This window comes from Triticum dicoccoides, chromosome 4A (genome assembly GCF_002162155.2).
Source record: "Triticum dicoccoides isolate Atlit2015 ecotype Zavitan chromosome 4A, WEW_v2.0, whole genome shotgun sequence".
Lineage (NCBI taxonomy): Eukaryota > Viridiplantae > Streptophyta > Magnoliopsida > Poales > Poaceae > Triticum > Triticum dicoccoides.
The window spans coordinates 557,175,124-557,199,443 of record NC_041386.1 but is presented as its reverse complement, the minus strand read 5'-3'; positions in this window follow the sequence as shown (position 1 = coordinate 557,199,443).

Genomic DNA, 24,320 nt, shown 5'->3' with positions numbered 1-24,320 from the left:
TTTATTTAAAAATACTAAAACGTTTCCAAAAATCCTGAAAATAATTGTGGGCTCTGTTTAGAATATTTCCAACAACAAACATTTATTTCCAGAATTATTTGAGCATTTAAATTATTTTATAGCATTTAAATGCCCAAATTCAAATACTTATGATTTAATTCAATGACCTTCTGTTGACCTAGAAAATTGTGCACCAATTTTGCAAGAGGTTCCAACCCAAGACAAAGAGAGTGAACTTTTTAGAAGGGCATTTCAGGTTCATTGAAAATAATTTTAGTAAACCCTAGTTGTTTCCAGGGGGTGTTGGGGGTTCTGTCTTCCCCATTTCAAATTTAAGAGGAATTTAAACATGATGCACACTCTAATGCTTGAACTAACTAGGGTGTGACAGCCGGGACCGGATATCTATCCGGAACTCCAAAGAAGGCATCCAAAGACTGGCCTTCGGAATGGTTTTATATAGAGGATGTCCCGCTGCCGGATCCTGTTCGGATTGGCCTCCCTGAGTTCGACAGTTCTCCCTTAAAGAAGCGCCTAAGTTGGCGTCCACGGAGCCCTCAGAGGGAAAGTGACAGGGACATCATTTACCTGATGGGCCGAATAAGATTGTTAGCCCATTCTGGACTGACCATGATCGGGGTTATGGCTGAATGCATCATGCAGGGGGTGCAGCCGCTTCAGTATAGAAGCCACCCCATGTGGGATTTCAACGGGGAGGACGACGCCACCCGCTACAGCTGTAAGGGGCCGGATTCAGCCACCGCTCTACTAAAGATCTTGTCCACTTTGTATAAGGGAGAAGAGGAGGAATTTCTCTGCGTCAACCCATAGGGTGGATTCTCTATGCACAATCCCCCAAGCTGGGTAAGCGATCACATTTACTTGCCCATCCGTTTTGTATTCCCATTGTTAAATATTCAGTCTAACGACTTCAACGCAGGAACTGCGCCGGGCTGTTAAGGAAATAAATAGCCCTCCTCCACAACCCGAGGACCCAGGACGGTCCCTCGACCCGGCCTCTCAAGAGGATCTGGACATATCTATGGAGCTGATTGATGGAGTGTCCCATCAATTGAGCAAGGACAACGCCTTGGTGGCCATTACGGCCGATTACCCAGGGCTAATCCCGGCCTCCCAGGTAACTGAGATCGAAGTCCCAGTACCCCGAATAGGTGTCCGCCCTCTCGTGTTTTCAGTTTCTTGATTACAACCAAGCTTTGCAGGGGAGGCTTTTGAGATGGGAGGCCAAACCTGCGGCGGCAAGCCAACGAGGGGCCGCAGGGGCCCGTGGGCAGAAAAGAGGCGCAGTCTGGACCGAGGCGTCAGCACAAAGGTATGGCGCGCCCCCTTATCCTAGGTGTTACACCTGCGAGGCATATTAACACTCGTGCTCTCTTCAGGACAAAGAGACCTCGCCGGACTATACCCGGAGAGGCTGCCAATCGCGCCTCCACCAGCCAGGCTCCGAAGCAGGGTCTGGAGGCAGAGGCGAACACAAGGCGCACACCAGACGCTCCTCCGATGGAGGATGTGGACATGTTGTCTGCCACCAACTCTGAGGTGGAGAGTGCCATGAACCACAGGCGTCGCCGGACAATTCTTCGGGACACTTGTTTCTCCCAAGAGGCATTAGATGCCTTTAATTCGGGAGATGCGTACCTCCGTGCCGCTCAAAATGGTCTAGCCAGAGCCACGGAGCAATATGTAAAAGACATACAGGTAAGAAAATTTTGGTAATTATATATATATACCAATAGCCCCCGAGACTTGAAACAGTTAGAATAACTGATTTAAGGATCATTTGTTATGCAAGTTCTTACAGAAAAGAATTCCCTACTGTCCAAGGAGCTGGAAGAGTGCAAAGCCCAACTTGAGGCCGCACTAGCCGCGGCAGGGGAGCCAAGGAGACCCCCTCTGGTAATATACACTTCGAAAGATAAGTATTTTGCGAAGCACGGCATGGGTGCAAATCTGACAAATGAAATTGCAGATGGCGCCGGAATGAATCCGGAAAGGCAACACCTCCTACGCCAGCTAAAGGCTGGTGAGAAGGTGCTGACAAAGGTGAGGCGGGAGAAGAACGATCTCCAAGATGCCAACACCAAGCTGGGCGTCGAGCTGAAAGATGTTTGTGCCCAGCTGTCAGACTCCATTAAGGAGAATCAGCGGCTTTGGCGCGACATATTTAGTAAGTTCTTGAACGAACCTTTGAAAGAAAGTTCGACAGGGAAGTCGACTAACAGAGCAATGTCTGTAGGTGTGCTAACAGGTCGTCCTGCAGAGGAGATGCCCGGTTCTACGAGTGACCTTCTTCCCGAGCTCTCGCAACTGCTCGATCGAGTTCGGCAGGCGATGCAAGGTGTCGCCCAGGCCCTGTGTCCATCCATCTCCATGCCCAAAGGTCTTGAAGAGCTTGCGGAGAAGCTAAAGGGAGCACGGCGGCGCTTCCGATTGTGGAAGATATTGGCCTGCCGTCAAGGCGCTAGGGAGGCCTGGGCCATGGTGAAGACGCGGTACACAAAGGCTGACCCCAACCACATGGCCGAGGTCGGTCCTGTAGGGCCCGATGGGAAGGAGATCCCTATAAGCTTAGCATACGACCAAGTAGAGTTGGCCGCAAAGTATTCCCAGCAGGACTGTAAATTAGACAGCCTGTTATATGGTATTGAAGAGGAATACAGTCAGTCAAAATGACTATGTAATTTAATTGACATTTATAATGCCTTCTAGCCGGATTGTAGATCATTTGTCATGGTCGACCTTTTCGCTTCAGCCTCAGGACCTGACGGTCCGGAGTGTGTCCGAATTCCCATGCGGTTATATAGGAACCGGGGAATGCAAGGAGACCAGACATAGGGGTCATTAGTGTGTGAACAGACAAGTGCTCGACTAGTTATGTTATATTACATGGTTAGTAAGAAACATCTTCCAGGGAGAATAGTTCCGTTAGGGGTTCCTTTCCCTAGGAGGCATGCCCTAAAGTGCATGTCCATGCTGCGAAAAGAAATGCAGGAAAAAAATCTAGGGGCGTATAGATAAATAAAAAAAGATCATCTTTACTTCACCGACCGAATATTCCCTTAAGAACGCTAGCTTTCGGCTTCACCCAGTCTGAGGTACACGTCCGGCTGACCCGGCAGTAACAATCGCAGAGGTGCTCCCTTCACCACCTAGCCGAACAATCGGGAACGTAGGGGTAAGCACAGGAGCTAGACAACCCAGCTTGGCCAAAACTTAAGTCATATCGATGAATATAATGGTGAATAAAAGGTACATGCGGAAGTGTGACACGTGTGTTGGGCATGAAGCCCGTATAAATAAGCTTCTGTTTAAAGAAGCCCCCAGGTTTAATGAGCGCGGATAGCGCGTCCCTTTATGAGCCTTTAAAGGTTATAAGAGAGAGAGAGAAGAAGAAGAGGAATGTAAGACAGAAAGTATATAAAAAATGGACAAAGGAAGGAGACGAACACAGAGTCTGGCGCTAGGCATAGAATCTTCGGAGACGGGTTGCGTTCCATGGGTTCAGCTCGAGTCGGTTATCCGATGCATCTCGCAGGCGGTACGCTCCACCAGTCAGGACTTGGTCAATTATGAAGGGACCTTCCCACTTGGGCTTGAGTTTGTCCTTTTTCTTGTCCGGTAGTCGTAGAACTAATTCGCCAACGTTGTAATTTTTGGCCCGTACTTCTCTGCTTTGGTATCTTTGAGCCTGTTGTTGATAGAATGCGGAACAGGCTTTTGCCACGTCACGCTCCTCCTCCAATGCGTCCAAGCTGTCCTGCCGATCGAGCTCGGCTTCTCTTTCTTCGTACATGCGCACTCGAGGTGAGTCATGAATTATGTCGCAAGGCAAAACTGCCTCTGTGCCGTACACCATAAAGAATGGTGTGTATCCAGTGGTGCGATTCGGTGTGGTCTGCATCCCCCAGAGTACGGAGTCGAGCTACTCTACCCAGTGCGTGTTAGATTCCTTGAGGGACCGCACTAATATGGGTTTGATGCCGCTCATGATAAGACCATTTGCACGTTCGACCTGGCCGTTAGTTTGTGGGTGATAGACGGAAGCATAATCGAGCTTGATGCCCATGTTTTTGCACCAGAGTTTTACCTCGTCGGCCGTAAAGTTCGTGCCGTTATCTGTGATGATGCTGTGGGGGACGCCGTAACGGTGTACAACCATATAAAGTCTATCACCAGTACGGATTCGGCCGTCTTAACAGGCTTGGCTTCTATCCATTTGGTGAACTTATCCACCATGACCAGTAAGTATTTTTGCTTGTGGGTTCCGCCTTTAAGTGGTCTAACCATGTCAAGCCCCCAGACCGGGAAGGGCCAAGTGATGGGGATAGTTTGGAGGGCGGTGGGTGGCATATGGCTTTGGTTTGCAAAGAGCTGGCAACCGGTGCATCGTTGGACTAAGTCCTGGGCGTCTGCCCGGGCCGTCGGCCAATAAAAGCCTGTACGGAAGGCCTTGCTTACAAGGGACCGAGCTGCCGCGTGATGACCGCCGAGTCCGGCATGAATTTCAGCCAGGAGGTTCCGCCCTTCCTCTTCGGAGATGCACCTTTGAAGGACTCCGGTAGTGCTTTTCTTATAAAGCTCTCCCTCGTGGACTTTGTAGGCTTTGGATCGCCGCACTATGCAGCGTGCCTCATTTTGGTCCTTGGGGAGTTCCTGCCTAGTAAGGTACGCGAGGAATGGTTCCGTCCACGGGGCGATAACGGCCTTTATTACCTGGGCTGAAGGTGTTATTTCATTGGCAGAGCCTCTGATTGTGTCGGAATGTTCGGTGTCGGGCAGTGCGGTTGGGTCCGGGCTGTTATTGTTTGGCTCCCCTTCCCATACCATGGATGGCTTGAACAGCCTTTCCAAGAAGATGTTGGGGGGGACTACATCGCGTTTTGCGCCGATGCGTGCCAGGACATCATCCGCCTGATTATTTTCCCGCGCTACATGGTGGAATTCGAGCCCTTCGAACCGAGCTGACATTTTTAGGACGGCGTTGCGGTAAGCTGCCATTTTTGGATCCTTGGTGTCGAAGTCTCCATTTATTTGGGATATTGCGAGGTTCAAGTCCCCGCGCACCTCTAGGCATTGAATGCCCATGGATACTGCCATCCGGAGACCATGTAAAAGGGCCTCATATTCGGCTACATTGTTGGAGTCCGTGTACATAATCTGGAGTACGTATTGAACTGTGTCTCCTGTGGGGGACGTCAAAACAATGCCAGCCCCCAGTCCGGCCAACATCTTGGAGCCGTCGAAATGCGTGATCCAATTTGAATATGTGCCGAACTCTTTAGGGAGTTCGGCCTCCATCCATTCTGCGACGAAGTCGGCCAAGACTTTCGACTTGATGGCTTGTCGTGGCTTATAAGTTATGTCGAACGGGAGGAGCTCAATGGCCCATTTTGCAATCCGGCCCGTTGCGTCACGGTTGTTTATAATATCATTAAGTGGTACTTCCGAGGCCACTGTTATTGAACACTCTTGAAAGTAGTGTCGTAGCTTTCAGGATGCCATGAATACCGCGTATGCAATCTTTTGATAATGCGGGTACCGTGATTTGCAGGGAGTGAGGACAGTGGACACATAATAGACCGGCTTTTGAAGAGGGAATTTGTGTCCGTCCGTTTCTCGTTCGACGACGAGTAGTGCGCTTACAACCTAATGTGTTGCAGCAATGTACAATAGCATTGGTTCGCCGATGTTTGGTGTGGCCAAGACTGGGTTTGTTACCAATATGGCTTTTAATTCATTGAGTCCGTCCATGGCTGCATCCGTCCATTCGAAGTGTTCGGTGCGCTAAAGGAGGCGGTAAAGGGGTAGGGCCTTTTCTCCCAAGCGGGAGATAAAGCAGCTTAGAGCCGCCACGCAGCTCGTTAACTTTTGTATTTGTTTGAGGTCCTTTGGGATATCCAGTTGCGACAGAGCTCGGATCTTGGCTGGATTTTCTTCAATTCCTCTACCGGATACAATGAAGCCCAAGAGCTTTCCGGCTGGAACGCCAAAAATGCATTTTTCCGGGTTGAGCTTGATGTCGTATGTTCGGAGGTTATCGAATGTGAGCCTCAAGTCGTCCACTAGAGATTCGACATGTCTTGTTTTGACGACCACATCATCTACATATGCCTCCACTGTTTTGCCGATCTGGTTTGCCAGACATGTCTGAATCATGCACTGCTATGTTGCGCCGGCGTTTTTGAGCCCGAAGGGCATTGTGTTGAAGCAGAATGGGCCGTATGGTGTGATGAATGCCGTTGTGGCTTGGTCTAGTTCTGCCATCTTGATTTGATGGTAGCCGGAATATGCGTCGAGGAAACACAACGAATCGTGTCCTGCGGTAGCGTCGATAATTTGATCGATGCGGGGGAGGGGGAAGGGATCCTTTGGGAAAGCCTTGTTAAGGTCCTTAAAATCAACGCACAGGTGCCAGGATTTGTCCTTCTTTGGTACCATCACCAGGTTTGCTAGCCAGTCCGGATGTTTTATATCTCTGATGAATCCGGCCTCCAATAGCTTTGCTAGCTCTTCTCCCACGGCCTGTCTCTTAGGTTCGGAAAAACACCGAAGAGCTTGTTTGACAGGCTTGAATCCTTTTAGGATATTTAAGCTGTGCTCGGCCAGCCTGCGTGAGATTCCTGGCATGTCTGAAGGGGGCCAGGCGAAAATGTCCCGGTTTTCTCGTAGGAACTCTCGCAGTGCGGCGTCTACATCAGGGTCTAAATGTGCCCCGATGGAAGCTGTTTTATTGGGGTCCGTTGGATGGACCTGGAATTTGACTATTTCGTCCGCCGGTTTAAAGGAGGCGGACTTGGATCTTTTGTCGAGTACCACATCGTCCCTATTCACCATAGAGCGTAGCACAGTCAGTTCCTCAGCCGCTAGGGCTTCGGATAGTGCCTCGAGGGCCAGTGCGGCTGTCTTGTTTTCGGCGCGGAGTGCTATGTCCGGATCACTAGCGAGAGTGATGATCCCGTTAGGCCCGGGCATCTTGAGCTTCATGTACCCGTAATGGGGTATTGCTTGGAAGATTGTAAACGCTTCCCGCCCTAGCAGGGCGTGATAACCGCTGCTGAACGGAGCCACATGGAACGTGACCTCTTCGGACCTGTAATTATCCGGCGTGCCGAACACCACATCTAGTGTGATTTTTCCTGTACAGCGCGCTTCCCAACTGGGGATTATTCCTCTAAAGGTTGTGCTGCTTCGCTCAATGCGGTTCCAGTCTATTTCCATTTTTTGAAGGGTTTCCTCATAAATGAGGTTCAATCCGTTGCCGCCGTCCATGAGTACCTTGGTAAGACGAAAGCCGTCCACTATTGGACTGAGGTCCAATGCGGCTGGTGCTCGGGCTGTTCGGAATTTAGGTTCATCATCGGCGTTAAAGGTAATAGCCGTGTCACTCCATGGGTTTATTGTTGCTACTTGGTAGACTTCGGCAAGGCTGCGGAGTGTCCTTTTTTGCATTTTATTTGATGCGAAAGTCTTGAAGACTGTTAATACCGTATTGGTATCTCTGGGGTGGCTTTCTGTGGCCTCCAGAATTAGGAGATTTTCGCCAATTTTGGCCACCTGCCGAAGTATCCAACATGCTCTGAGGCTGTGAGTTGGTGTGGCATCCTCTGTACTGTGAATTTTACAGGGTCCATTGAGCCATCCTTCCAGTACGGTTCCATGCCCTGTAGAGGGTTTTTGGTTTTTAGTGCTTGACCCGGGTGTCTGGTGGTGATGCACCCATTTATTTCGGACTGGGTTTGTATTCAGGGCCGGATTGTCCCAAAATTTTATTTCGGTTTTCCAGGCGCTTTCCATTGCACAGTACTTTCGTACAATGGACGCCAAGTCAGCGAAGCGTGTAATATCACGGCGACTTATGGCGTTAAGTATTCCCTTGTCCGTGCAATTATTGCAGAAGATTGAGATTGCGTCTTCCTCGCGGCAGTCCCTTAGCCTGTTCTTGACCAGGAGGAATCTGGCCCAGTAATGATGTACTGTTTCATCGGGCTCTTGCCTGATTTTGGATAGATCGCTTATGTTGGGGTGGGTGGGTGGAATTAAATCCAAAGCCTCACCCCATCTGAGGCTCAGAGGCCGAGGAATTTCCGGACTCGAAAATTTGGATTCCTGGATGTTGTCCAATGAATCCAGCCCGTCGCCTGACTCTAAGTTCAGGTCTTGAGTGATATCCTCCCCTCCGCGGGTATCTGGCTTGGAGGGATCGGGAATCCGGACATAGCGAGTCCTTAAGATAGATGAAGGGTCGCTGCACTGTCCCTCTACCACAGCAACGTGATGGGTGACTTGGGGAGAGTTAATCTCTCTCAGATCAGGTTTAGGCCCAATCTGGTCGTAATCCGTAGCGACTCCCAGGGTGGCAAAGTGATCCAAGAGCTCGTTTATGGTGAGAGCTCCATTGGATCTAACTGCTCGGCGAGTTCCGAGCTGACATGAAGATTGTTTTCGATGGCTCGAGAGGTCATCGTCGGCGCAGAAGCCGAACAGGCGATCATGAGAAAACCACCTAACCGGAGGTTTTTTTTTGAATATTTACTGTGGGGTAAAACCCCACAGCCCATTTTATTAGAAAAAGAAAAGGTCCAGCAAAATACAAAGCACTGAGAAAGTGCCAAAACAAAAGGAGACCTATCTACAACTTACCTAGAGCTATAGCCGGAGGGTTTGGCCGACAGCCAAAGCTCCCTTAGAAACAGTGCCGTCTTTAAAGACGGGGCAAGGCATCCTTCCTGATGGCGACGACACAGAGGAACTCTCAATGAAAGCACCAATGTCAGTGTCAAAACCGGCGGATCTCGGGTAGGGGGTCCCGAACTGTGCGTCTAGGCCGGATGGTAACAGGAGGCAAGGGACACGAAGTTTTACCCAGGTTTGGGCCCTCTCGATGGAGGTAAACCCTACGTCCTGCTTGATTAATATTGATGATATGGGTAATACAAGAGTAGATCTACCACGAGATCGGAGAGGCTAAACCCTAGAAGCTAGCCTATGGTATGATTGTTGTGTGTGTTGTCCTACAGACTAAAACCCCCCAGTTTATATAGACACTGGAGAGGGTTAGGGTTACACAAAGTCGGTTACAATGGTAGGAGATCTACATATCCGTATCGCCAAGCTTTCCTTCCATGCCAAGGAAAGTCCCTTCCGGACACGGGACGAAGTCTTCAATCTTGTATCTTCATAGTCCACGAGTCCGGCTGAAGGTATAGTCCGGCCATCCGGACACCCCCTAATCCAGGACTCTCTCACTCCCCAACACTCAACTCTCTCTCACATGATTTGGATTTGGTGGAAATATTATTTGAGTGGAAAGCAACTTGGGGAAGGCTAGAGATCAAGATTTATGTGGTTGGAGTGGAATATCTTGACCTCAACACATGTGTAGGTTGTTCTCTCTCAGAAAATATATGTTGGAAGTGTAGGCATGTTCTGGTGGCTCTCTCCACGAATGAAGAGTGGGTGGAGGGGTATAAATAGCCTCCACACAAAAAATAACGGTTACACACATATCACCAAACTCGATGGGACCGAATCATACAACTCGGTCTGACCGATTTAGTTCAAAATGTGACCGTTAGGGTTTTCGGTGGGATTGATGTGCTAGGGTTAGGGTAAAGCCTCATCTCGGTTTGACCGATTACACAAACTCGATGGGACCGATTTGGGTAATAAGCAAAACAGAGAGTTGGCCAAGCAAACTCGATGGGACCGAAATTATTGCAATAGGCAACAGAGAGTTTGCAAGCCCATCTCGGTGAGACCAAGATCCCATCGGTGAGACCGAATTGATTAGGGTTTCTGGTAGTGGCTCTGTCAACTGAACTCGGTGGCACCGTATAGAAAGGTTCGGTGAGGCTGAGTTTGACTTTTAGTTTGGGACATATGTGGATATGAGGAAGTAGTTGAGGGCTTTTGGAGCATATCACTAAGCACTTTGAGCAAGCAAGCCATTAAGCAACACCTCATCCCATCTTAATAGTATTGGCTTTTCTATGGACTCAATGTGATCTTGGATCACAAGAATAAAATGTAGAGTCCTGAGATTTGAGCTTGAGCCAATCCTTTGTCCTCGGCATCTTGAAGGGGTTCCACATCCTCTAGTCCATGCCACTCCATTGTTGAACTTATCTGAAACATACTAGGTAGAAGCATTAGTCCAACAAGAGATATATTGACATTAATTACCAAAATCACCCAGGGAGCACTTGTGCTTTCAATCTCCCCCTTTTTGGTAATTGATGACAACATACATCAAAGCTTTAGATAAAGATATAGAGAATAACAAGTAAAGCTTTGGAAAGACATGTAACATGCATAGGCTCCCCCTACATGTATGCAATCATGTAAATATGGAATATAGGAGCATGTGAATGCATAAGCATGACAGAGCAAGCAATGTGTTACATGTATCTTGGCTATATGCATCAGAGCAAATGATGTGACTATGGGAAATGTACCTTCATGCTCATGAGTCCTTCTTGCAAACAATATGTACAACAACAAGAAATCCTCATACACATGACTGTGATGCATATACTTACCTTGTGGTCTTGAGTTGTGTAAGTGCATCTAGTGCCACCCCTAGTTGGTTTTGGAGTATTGACAACAAACCTGGTTGAGGGGCTAATGTGTTTGTGAGAATTGCAGGATAACACAGGTGGTAGTCCCTCATTGATTCGATTTACCTACCAGAGATGACCCCTAAAAATGTGTGAAGACATTGAAGACTATGGTGGTATGTGTAGATATTCACATTGAAGACTATGACATGAGAAGACATCGCATGAAGACTTTGAAGTGCGGAGACAGAGTTGTTTCGTAGTTTCATTTTCTTTGTTGAGTCATAGGAACCACCGTACTGTTAAGTGGGGTCCAAGTGAAAATAGTCAGAATGACTAAAGTGATGCTCAACCAAATCCTAAGTCTTCGAGCGAAGACAATGAGAGCAAATCTTATCCAGAGCTGGATAAGTCAGCTTTACTTGTAGCCCAAGTTAAGCTGTCACGTGTGTTTGAAATCTGACCGTTGGAACACGTGTCAGTTCCTTAGTGACCCAGGGTCATTTCGGACAAATCAGGTCGGGTTGCCTAGTGGCTATAAATAGCCCACCCCCTACACCATAAATTGGTGGCTGCTCAGAGTTAGTGCACGGCTTTTGTCGTTTGAGAGCAACCCACCTCGAAGCCTTTGAGAGAGAAATCCTTGTGAGGACAAAGCCCTAAACACCCAGAGCCAAAGAGTGTTAGGCATCACTGAAGTCTTCCTGTCTGTGTGATCTGAAGACTTGTTACACTTGAGGATTGTGAATCCTCCAGCCGGTTAGGCATCACGTTCTAAGCATCCAAGAGTCATTGTGGATCGCCGGTGAATGAAGTCTGTGAAGGTTTGGAAGTCTACCTTGAAGACTTACCTGAGTGATTGGGCGAGGACTGGGTGTCCTTAGCTCAAGGGGAATAAGGTGAAGATGCGGTCTTCTGAGTTGAATCTTAGCCTCCCTAACCAGACGTACAGTTGTGACAGCAACTGGAACTGGTCCAACAAATCCTTGTCTTCACCAAGCAACTGGTTCTATTTCCTCCTTCTCTTTATTTATAGTTGGTCTTTGTGAAGTCATTGCCAGTTTGCATTATCTGTTTGTCTTCGTTGTGTGACTGCTTGTTCCGATTGGCTTCATACTATCTCCCATCCTGATCCATACTGCCTAGCTGCTATTAGTCTTCGTGCTTTCACTTCATTGTTGTAACGGCCTCGATGCGGCTATATCTCCCACGTGTCGAAGCACGACTTAGAGGCATAACCGCATTGAAAGCAATGTAGCAAGTGAGGTAATCTTCGCAAACAACCCATGTACATAAATAAAGGGGAAATGATACATAGTTGGCTTACACTCGCCACGTCACACAAATACATAAATAATATTACATTCATCCAAATACACTCAAGGTCCGACTACGGAACCAAAATAAAGATCAACCCCCAAATGTGACAAAGTCCCCGATTGCCCCAACTGGGCACCACTACTGATCATCTGGGAAAGACACGTAGTAACGACGAGAGTCTTCATCGAACTCCCACTTGAGCTCGGTCATATCATCTGGAGCGGTATCATCGGTCCCTGCATCTGGTTTTGGAAGTAATTTGTGAGTCACAGGGACTCATCAATCTCACACCCTCACGATCAAGACTATTTAAGCTTAGAGGAACGGTAAAGGTATGATGTGGAGCTGCAGCAAGCGACTAGCATATATGGTGGCTAACATATTCGCAAAAGAGAGCGAGAAGAGAAGGCAAAGGCACGGTCAAACAACTATGATCAAGAAGTGATCCTAGAACAACCTACGTCAAACATTACTCCAACACCGTGTTCACTTCCCGGACTCCGCCGAGAAGAGACCATCACGGTTACACACGCGGTTGGTACATTTTAATTAAGTTAAGTTTCATGTTATCTACAACCGGACATTAACAAATTCCCATCTGCCCATAACCGCAGGCACGACTTTCGAAAGTTCAAATCCCTGCAGGGGAGTCCCAACTTAGCCCATCACAAGCTCTCACGGTCAACGAAGGATATTCCTTCTCCCAAGACATTCCGATCAGACTCGACATCCTGGTTACAAGACATCCTCGACAATGGTAAAACAAGTCCAGCAACACCGCCCGAATGTGCCGACAAATCCCGATAGGAGCTGCACATATCTCGTTCTCAGGGCACACTCAGATAGGTCAAGCTACAAGTAAAACCAACCCTCGAGTTTCCCCGAGGTGGCCCCGCAGGCTGCCCAGTTCGGACCAACACTCAGAGGAGCACTGGCCCAGGGGGGTTTAAATAAAGATGACCCTCGGGCTCCGGAAACCCAAGGGAAAAATAGGCTAGGTGGCGAATGGTAAAACCAAGGTTGGGCATTGCTGGAGGAGTTTTATTCAAGGCGAACTATCAAGGGGTTCCCATTATAACCCAACCGTGTAAGGAACGCAAAATCCGGGAACATAACACCGATATGAGGGAAACTAGGGCGGCAAGAGTGGAACAAAACACAAGGCATAAGGCCGAGCCTTCCACCCTTTACCAAGTATATAGGTGCATTAAGATAAACAAGATAATATGGTGATATCCCAAAATTAAACAAGTTCCAACAAGGAACGATCTCCAATCTTCACCTGCAACTAGCAACGCTATAAGAGGGGTTGAGCAAAGCGATAACATAGCCAAACAACGGTTTGCTAGGACAAGGTGGGTTAGAGGTTTGACATGGCAATTTGGGAGGCATGATAAACAAGTGGTAGGTATCGTAGCATAGGCATAGCAAAAGAGCGAGCATCTAGCAAGCAAAGATAAAAGTGATTCGAGGGTATGGTCATCTTGCCTGCAAATTTCTCAGAGTTGCCTTGATCCTCGTAAGCGTACTCAACGGGCTTCTCGTTCACGTACTCGTCTCCCGGCTCTACACAAAGCAAGACAACAAGCAAAAGGAACACAATCAACCACGTGCAATGCTCAAGCAACATGATGCAAACATGGTATGATATAAAGGATGCGATATGTGATGAATATGCATGATTTGGAAAGGAATGATTGAACCTAGACTCAACTTGGAAATCCAAGAGTGCCACTGGAAAGGTGAGGTTATTTCGGTTGAAATCGATATAAAGATCACCGGAATCGGATGCACGGTTTGGAAATGGCAAGCAAAACAAATATGGCACCGGTCTGCGATAAACAGCAAGTAGCCTTCTAAATGCATCAAGAACAAAATGCTACAGCACTCCAACATGACAACAAAATATATGGCAAGGATCCAATCATAATGCTTAACAAAATATGAACACTGAGCTACGGCTAATTCACTCAATAGCAAGCTCAAACAAGCATGGCAAAAGTGCTAAAGATTACTAGTTTCAGACTTGGTGGAAATAACAAGTCATGAATTTATCATCAGGAAGCAATCTTTAGGGCATGAAAACTACATGCTACAGGAACATATCATGGCAAAGCAAGGCATGGCATGAAGCTACTCTAAGCATATAACAAAAGTCCCTTAGTGACCATGAGCCAAAAGGGATCAGAAAATACAATTGCAAGCATGTGAACATAGCAAAAACATAAACAGATTCAGACTTACTGAAAAACTGGAGCATGCAAAATAGATTAATAAGTAGGCATGTTTACGAGCTCGATGCACTCGCTACGAGGCATTGCGTGACAAGATAAGCATACACCCAGCAAATAGACATGGCATAAAAGCTATACATGGCAAGAATAACAACATAGCATGCACGGATCAACAACTACAAGCTCGGCAAATTGCTAAACATGTTAACAATCTGCCAGGAACATTTTATAGCCAAAGTAGAGCTCGATTGACTCAAGCTAGGGTGCTCCATAATTGCAAACAAAGACATGGATGGATAGAGCACAACATTATCTATAAAACATCCTTACTGATCATCCTCAAAAGAGGCATGGATCACTAGGAAACAACATGAACATATGGCATAAAAATAATGACAGGGCATGGACTTAGTGAAATTCTCAAGTCCCTGAAATCAGCATCATTGAGTAGGCTACTTTGCATGCTTGTGCTAGTCACCACAAAGATCACAAAAATACATGGCATACACCCCTGTAAAGATGGCTTGACATTCTACAAAACACATGTAGAGCTCAGGATCATAGCATGCACACATTAATCATGGCAAAAATGACAAAAGTGCATTTGCTGAAACAGATCTGAAACTATCATCACATAGCCCTCTTCCAACCGTATTTCGGGCATCAAGATGAGCTCAAATGAAAATGATGCAATGAGATGAAATGATGTACTCGCCGAGGCGAACATTTTGATATGCTACACGCACGAATCGGAGCTACGATGAGGAAGTTATGGCATGTCAAAGTATGCATAAAAGTTAGGGTTAGGGACGAAAAAGTCAACCCCTCGTCTCAGATCCAGATCTGGCGCGGATTTCGAGGATCGACAAAAAACTTCACCGGAACAGTAGCTCGTCGTTGGACTTGGAGAGGTTGCTCGCCGGCGCGCGGGAGGAGGCGGTGGCCGGACTTGGGCGGCGCGGGCTGAGGCGCGCGGCATCGGGGAAGAAGAGGCAGGCGCCAGGGCGGCAAGCAGCGTGGTCGGCGAGGTCGCCGGACGCCGGTCTCAGGCGGCGCGCGCTCCAGCGCGGCGGCGCGGAGGGCGGCGAACAGGCGCGGGCGGCGGCGCGCCTTCAGGCCGAGGAGGGCCGGCGGCGGGGAGATGCGGCCGGGCTAGTGGGGGCGCGCCACGTGGCGGTGGCGGTGCAAACCGGACCTGTCCGTCGTTGGGATGTGTCCGGCGCGCGAGGAAAGGGAGAGACTAGGGTTTCGGGTGGAATGGATCCGAAATTTCGGGGAAGGTCTTTAAATAGGGGTAGAGGGAGCTAGGAAGCTCCAAATGAGGTGCGGTTTGCTGCCACGCGATCGTGATTGAACGCTCTAGATGATGCAGGAGGTTTAGGTAGGTTTTGGGCCAGTTTGGAGGGGTGTTGGGCTGCAACACACACGAGGCCTTTTCGGTCCCTCGGTTAACCGTTGGAGTATCAAACGAAGTCCAAATGGCACGAAACTTGACAGGCGGTCTACCGGTAGTAAACCAAGGCCGCATGGCAAGTCTCGGTACAATCCGGAAATGTTTAATGCCCGCACACAAAAAGAGGTAGAAAGGACCACCGGAGGACATAGGAGCGTCGGAATGCAAAAAGGACAACGGGGAAAATGCTTGAATGCATGAGACGAACACGTATGCAAATGCAATGCACATGATGACATGATATGAGATGCATGAAAAAGACAAAACACACGGAGACAAAAACCCAACAACGAGGAAATAAAATAACTTAGTGCTGGAAACGGCAAGAGTTGGAGTACAAATAAGGTAAATACATCCGGGGTGTTACAATTGTATACTTGACTATGGCTTGCCTAGTGTAGTCTACCTTCCGTTGCATGTTAATAGGTTCATTTCTATCGTTTGTCTTTGAAACTTCCATGTTTTGAAGACTTTCATAAAAATCGCCTATTCACCCCCCTCTAGTCGATAACTAGCACTTTCAAGTTGGCTTAGGAAGGGATGAACCTGACTAAACAAGGTTAGATAACACAGATACACCTACTAGCCAGAGCAAACAAAAGAAACCACAAGAGTACCAAGACTGGGATGACATGTAGAGAGTGAGTACTGAGTACTCTATTGGATATAGACATGTCCGCAAGGGTAAAGATGTGCAATGAATTCAAGGATTTCCTTCCCTTAGATGTTTTGCTCCCCCTGAATCTTGCATGGGATATTGGGAGAAGATAGGGAACAGAAAATCAGACCAACACAAAGAAATAGAGCTAATGCAAATAATCAAATATGAACATGTCTTTCCCCTCTTAAATACATGTGACTTCTCTCCTCTGGAATACCAAGCATTTGGGGTTTCTTACACTCTCCCTAAGTATGCTCTCCCCCTATAGAAATGATTAAGCTTAAGCTTTGATGTGATCTCTCTCTTAAGCTTTCATGTGATCTCTCTCTGCCCCTTTGACATCAGTTTCCAAGAAGGGCTCTTCTAGATTGTTATTACAAATGGGTTTTGTCGTGGAATTGTCACGGCAGATGTCCTTAGTGTCAGGACTTAGTCGCGAGGCCAACGCATCTATGTGGTAGCTTGAGACGGGTTGAGCGGGACGAGAGACGCGATGTTTTACCCAGGTTCGGCCCCTCACGATGGAGGTAAAAGCCTACATCCTGCTTCATTGATATTGATGATGATGATCGCGGTTACAAGAGTGCTCTATCTCGAGAGCTATTGTCTAAACCTAACTTGTCCAACTTGTGGAACTTGTGAATCTTCTCCCCCTTTGAGGAGCCCTGCCCCTCCTTATATATGTTGAAGGGGCGGGTTACATGTAGAGTCCTATTAGGATTAGGACTAGTCTATCTCTAATACAAACCGGATACAAGTCCAGGTCTTAACTCCTTGTAAGATAAACGTTCCTTATGCCTTTCCTCTTAAACCGGCCCACCGTTAAACGTGAACCGGCCTTCTGGGCCTTGGGCCTTGTCATCCGTCTGTCCCGCTCGCCGGATCACCAGTGAGTCATAATGACCAGGTGGGTTGCTTGTAAACCGCCAGGTCAGGGCGGGTCGCCAGTAACTCGCCAAGTGTCAGCAGGGTCTTCAGATAAACCGCCAAGTCCGGCCGGGTTAACTTCCGGCCGGTTTACACCGCGGGGTATATCCTCGACATTAGCCCCCAAGTTTAGCTTGGATTTATTCATGGTAAACTTATACTTCAAAATAAACACAAGAACAAATTTGACAGGTTATGCTCCGGGTTAAGAATTTTTGTAAACCGGTACCTGACCATCCTTAAGTCCTTGTTATTTCCTCCTTCTGGGAAATCCGGGTCAACAGACCAGCTTCATAATCAATTTGCCGACATAGGTTTGTCACCGAGAAATATTGTGAAGAATAACTCCTTTGACTCAGCTCCCAAAGCGCCGATTTAAGAAATATGGGTCTGAAAATACTTATCTGATATTCAACCGGTTTGAAGGTGTAAAACTTGCCAGTTTAACATTACCAAAATGGCCGGTTTATAAATATTGATGGCGCCAGGTCATAATTGTTTTCGACACCGGGTCATGTAATTGATTTTCCTGATTTGCTCAAAACTGATAAAATGAAGATGTTCCTCCTTTATATGCATAATACCTGTAGCCCCCAAGTCTTAATTGGAGAACATAGTGATAACTTAAGACTTGCTCCAATAAGTGTTTCAATCTTGAAGAAATACGGTTTGTTCATCTCAATTATATAAACTGAATACTCCATATATGTAGCCCCCAAGTGCCAGGTTGTCATGCTTGCAGCAACCTGGGACTTGTAATTGCTTATAAAAACTTCAATCAGTGTAGCCCCCAAGGGCCGGTTCAGTAAGATAACATTGAACTGGGACTTTATATATACTTCATTGAAAATAACATCATATGATGTAACTCCCATCATGGGGCTTGAACCCACGTCCACAAGGTTAAGGGCTTTGTGCTTTACCAACTGAGGGGTGGACCCTTCAATATAATGGATAAAAACTTGTGTACCTTGAATTGTTGACAGGAGCAACTGGTAGCCCCCAAGGGCCGGCTCATTATAATATGATGAGTTGGGTCTTCAATAAGACTAAAAATGACTTGGCATTAGCCCCCAAGTGTCATGATGCATGCTTGTAGCGATATGAGACTTGCATGTAATCTCGATTTGAATAATGTAGCCCCCAAGTGCCGGGTTGTAAGCCTGCAGCGACTCGGGACTATTCCTTCCATTGTAGAATAAATCATATCCTTTGATAAAATAGTAGACATTGCGCTATAGCGACTTTGAAAACTCAATAATATCGGTTATTAATAACCATAAAAATCCAGCCATGTTGGCTATTCAAGATAATATAATCTGGTGAAAACCTTATTCATTCAATATCATAATGAAAATTCAGCCAAGTTTGGCTATTTGAATAATATAACTCAATGATTTATAAGCGCATAATTCCGATGGCACAATCCATATATATATATATATATATATATACTGGCGACTTATAGTCCAAAAACCAGGCCGGTTTAGCAAACACCGGATAATTTCTCATCATACTAGCGACTTATAGTCAAAGCCAGGCCGGTTTAACAAACCTGTTTCTGCATACAACAAGTTTAAAGTGTCCTGGTGGTTTACCGTCAGACGAGTCATAATGCCCGACATATAACCCGGGTTTATAACCAAGGCTGCACTTAAGAATAATCAAATATGAAATATATCATACCTATGATATTGAATCATATTGTTGGTTTTACCAGCTTTTTGTAGTAAGGGTGATAACCCAAATCTTGAGTACTGATAACTCCTTCCATATTGTGCCGGTTTATGATAAAACCGTGCCAGGTTATAATAAACACCGTGTTACTCCATAAGAGGATGTTAACAACAAGGATCAAACCGGGCAAATAGTCTCCGGATTGACGTGAACTGTGTTCCGTCAATTGATTGGTTGAAAACTTTGTCGGTTTAAAAAAACGCAATAAAAAAGAAAAAAGTATCTTGCAAAGAAAAGTGTGAAGCAAAAGCAATGACAAAACCATTTACAAAAAAGGTTTATTTGAGCTGATCAAATGGCGTTACCATGGCCGAACATGACCAAGCTCCCGTTAGGGGTAACTATGGTTCTAGTCAGCCAGGTCCCCAGATGAAACCGTGGCATTTATGCCGACCAAGTGGCATGGCAATGGTTCGGGTTCGACAAAGACCCCAAGTGATTCTGTGGCCTTAGGCCGATCAAGAGGCATGACTGGTTCAGACGTGACCAAGTCCCCAAGTGATCTGGTGGCTCTCACCTATCAAGAGGTATTGTATTGGTTCGGACACGACCAAACCCCCAAGTGATATAACATGATGCTTTTAAAAAGCTAACTCAAGGGGTAAACCGGAGGCCGCTTTAGAACAACTCCGTGTAACCACACATGATGTAAAAGAACAGAGACCCCACTTTATGAAGTAGAAGCCCCCATGTGATCAATAATATGCCAGGCCAGTAAGGCGGGATACCCATGTTTGAACCGCGCATCATGGCAGCAGGTCCTCTTTGGCAATTTTTAACTTTTTGCAAGAGATAAATTCTTCTTGAACCGGGATCTTGAACCAGATATGGATACCTTCAAAGCTTTGTGGGAGACATCTTTCCCTTGAACCGGATTTTAAACCGGAATCTTCATTTTTAGCCGGAAATTTTCTGACGGCCTTTAAAATTTGCACCAATATGGCGGTTTAGGGTCCTGCATTTAGATAACTTTGCAAGCCGGAGTAATTGCTCATTCGAAGAAAGCAATAAAAATATATTGGATGGATTTCACCTGATATGTCAGTCCAGTTGATATCCATCACGGGGTTATACGCTAGTACGGACAAAGAGTCGGCCGCGGCATTGCTGATGTAGTCCGGGCTGCGGGGGCGGCGGTCTGTGTTCCGGTTCACCAGTGTGATATGCACAAATGCCGGTGCAGAACAGCTATCGTGCGTCGTCCGTAGTAGGGCATCACTTTTATAGTGAGCACTTTTCCTATATAGAAAGATATAGGCCAGAGTAATCTTTCTTGGAAAAACAATATGTATAAAAGACGCAGCGAAGATAGAGATGGCTCGGCATCAATGAACCCTGAGGGCGGCCCGTGGCCATTCTGGTGACAGCATCGCAGGGCCCGGCCGCAGCAGAGGTGGAGACTTGCGTCCAGGGCAGCTCCGATCCGTGGCAGACGGTGGAGACCGGGGCAACAGAGCGCAGGGGCACGTCAGAAGGCAGCGCTGTGGCTCGCGGCTGGGGTCCTGGCCAGCTTGGGACGGCATGAAGTGGAAGCTCGTGGCAACTCAGAATCTTGGCAAAGCCAAGGCGAGGCTAGCGGAGACATAACCGAGGCGGCCGACGGTTTGTGGCTGAAGACCGAGCGGAGACCCAGTCTGCAGCGAATTCTTCCTTATTCTTGTTGGTTCGCGATTTGAGATGGCAGAGCACCGCAGCGGTTTCAGATAGAAAATGGTGGCGCCTAGATCAAAGTAGCAATCCAGCTCCGATATACCCCGGCGGCCGACTCAAAAGATGGCCGGTGGCGGCGATTTGAAGACGGGCGGATCGAAGGGTACAGTAGTGAGCCGGTTTGTGCAGTAGCGGGGTTGCGGCCGGTTTGAGCAGCGATGACGACTCATGACGGCGGAGGCAAGAACCCGCGGCACGACGCGGAGAATCAGCGACTGACGCGGCAGCACACGAGGCAACCGGGGCCGCGGTCGCGGAGTAGGCGGCTTGAGGCGGCAACCGGGGCCGCAATCGTGCAGGCGTATGGCGACACATGTCACAGAGGAATTACACGGGCGGCCTGAGTGGCCAACACGGTGAGCGTTGTGGCGACTGGCTGTTCGAAGGTAGCCAGACGGGGCCGCGGCAACCGTGGCGAGCCATGGCGGAGGGACGGACCAGCAAGCCACGGCGGAGGTCAGCGAGGCGGAGTCGTGGCCATAGCAGCTCGTCAATATCTGAGGCGAGGTAAGGCTGAGGTGGCTCGACGTGGGGGCTGCTCCAGGCGGCTCCTCGGTGATGCAGGGCCGGCGATGTGGTGAGTCATGGCGGCACTGGGACGATTCGAGGGCGGCTCGGAGGCCCTAGCAAGCCGTGGCCAAATGCTCCTCCCAGTCACGGAGGTTTGACCAGTCCGGTTTTCTCCTGCAGATCAGGGCGCAGACGGTGACGCTGCCCGCCCCGGGCAACTCAGGGCGCAGTCGGATGATGGAGTAACCGTAGCGGCTCGGCGCACCGGCAAGTCCGGTTCGGGCGTAACTGGCTTGACAAAGCGGCGGTGGCTGCGGAGTGACTATGGTGTTTCAGCGGCAATCCGGGTTGTAGAGGAATCAAGGCACGGACAGCAGAGGAGTTCGGGTTGTATTTTACTTGCTTCTGTGTCGTGGCCTCCATCAGACTGGCACCTATTCCTTTGTTGTTTTTTTCTGCTTGTCTCACCGAGAAGTGGCGGTGAAATCTCAATTTAATAATACTTTAGTATCAGTACCGATTGTTTTACCATTGGGGCTTTGTCTGATGCCACTCTGATCCGTCTGATACTAGTAGTAGCTGTAGAATCCACGTTGTCAGAGCGGATCTAGGTCATAACCATGGCTCGATTTGTAATCCGCCGCATAACCCTAGTTTTTCTCAAACTTTAACTCTCACAGTTGTAAATCTGAATTGATGATCTTCAAGCTGATGTAGATCCTCCCAAACTGGTTCATCCGGAAAGTTACAAACTTCTCGATCCCTTTAAGAGATCCCTTCAAGAAACTCATCACCACCGTGCGCAAGCCCCACGGTGGGCGCCAACTGTCGTGGAATTGTCACGACAGATGTCCTTAGTGTCAGGACTTAGTCGCGAGGCCAACACATCTATGTGGTAGCTTGAGAGGGGTTGAGCGGGATGAGAGACGCGATGTTTTACCCAGGTTCGGCCCCTCAGGATGGACGTAAAAGCCTACATCCTGCTTCATTGCTATTGATGATGATGATCACAGTTACAAGAGTGCTCTATCTCGAGAGCTATTGTCTAAACCTAACTTGTCCAACTTGTGGAACTTATGAATCTTCTCCCCCTTTGAGGAGCCCTGCCCCTCCTTATATATGTTGAAGGGGCGGGTTACATGTAGAGTCCTATTAGGATTAGGACTAGTCTATCTCTAATACAAACCGGATACAAGTCCAGGTCTTAAATCCTTGTAAGATAAGCGTTCCTTATGCCTTTCCTCTTAAACCGGCCCACCATTAAACGTGAACCGGCCTTCTGGGCCTTGGGCCTTGTCATCCGTCTGTCCCGCTCGCCGGATCACCAGTGAGTCATAATGACCAGGTGGGTTGCTTGTAAACCGCCAGGTCAGGGCGGGTCGCCAGTAACTCGCCAAGTGTCAGCGGGGTCTTCAGATAAACCGCCAAGTCCGGCCGGGTTAACTTCCGGCCGGTTTACACCGCGGGGTATATCCCCGACAGGTTTGGTCCTTGAGTCACAAAGCAAAGCAGCAAGTCGAATGTGATGCTGGTAGAGGACAATAATCATTGAGTTGAGCTGGAGGAAAAAGAATGCAGGAATCAAGTGGCAAGCTGTCTTTCCTGTAGTGAAATCGGTGGCACCGAGTTGTGTGCTTCTGTGGCGCCGAAAGAATTCGGTTGGACCGAAGGAAACAAATCGGTGTGACCTAGTCCATCACAGAGAAAACATTTGTCACCTTAGCTCACTAGGCAATATAGATCTCACAAGGATTTGCAAGGAATTGGCTGAAAGATTTGCAATGAATTGGATGCAGGGAAATGCAGGACTACAATAAAGAAAAGAAAATCTAGATGAAGTATGCAACAACTCAAGGAAACACTAGAGAACTTCATCTAGAATTAGGCGGCGACAAAGTCGCCTATGTTAGAGTATATTGACTAAGGAGTCAAGTGAGAACACTTGATCATAAGTCGTACTCATCGTTTAGGCTCAAAATGGGGTTACCATTTTTCGTTTAAGCATTTGATGTATTCACATCTTGTTGAGTTGCTTTGACCTATGACTCGAGGTAAAGCTTCTCTAAGATGGAATGCCATACCTTGGGTGGTGGTGTTGATCTTGATCATGTAGTTGAACTTGCATGGGGTGCTCAAAGTTGATGTAGCGCAAGAATGGTTGGGAGCACCACTTGGAGTTGAGTTCATCTACCTACATGGGTTAGTTTTGCAAGGAAGAGCACTTGTGTATCCAAAATTACAATCATGAAATTTGATACCAAATGCAATTTGATACATAGAATTTGTCAAAGGATATGTTGAAGGGTTTCATGCTTCCTTGTTTTGAACCACCATGGAGTAGAGACTTGGTGATGTAGATATTGCTCAAGATGTGAGTGAGTTGCAATCTCATAGATTTAGATTCATCCAAGTACCTACAAAGGTTAGATAGCATGCAAGGGTGCAAATATATCCAAGACATATGATCATCATCATGAGAGAAAAGTCAAGGATTAGTCATAGGCTCATGCCTTGCATGTATCCAAATGGAGTTTTCTACTCCAAGTTTGAAGCATCAATGATGTTCAATTCTCCTCTCAAACGGCAAAAGACTTTCTCATCAAGCGGTTTGGTGAATATATCTGCCAATTGCTTATCGGTACGAACATGCTTAAGATCAATGTCCCCTTTGGCAACGTGATCTCGAATGAAATGATGACGAAGTTCAATATGCTTAGTTCGAGAATGTTGCACGGGATTGTGAGCAATCTTGATAGCACTTCCACTGTCACAAAGCAATGGAACATGTTTAACATATATCCCATAATATTTAAGAGTTTGGGTCATCCAAAGTAATTGAGCGCAACATGAACCAGCGGCAATGTATTCTTCTTCGGCGGTGGATAAGGATATCGAGTTTTGTTTCTTGGAAGACCAAGACACAAGAGATCTACCAAGAAATTGACAAGTACCCAAAGTGGACTTTCTATCAACCTTGTCTCTGGCATAGTCCGAGTCGGAATAACCAACAAGATCAAAAGAAGACCTCTTAGGATACCAAATTCCAAAATGTGGTGTATGTATTAAGTATCTCACTATCCTTTTCACAACCTTAAGATGACATTCTTTGGGGGCCACTTGATATCGTGCACACATGCACACACTTCGCATAATATCGAGACGAGATGCACATAGATATAACAATGAACCAA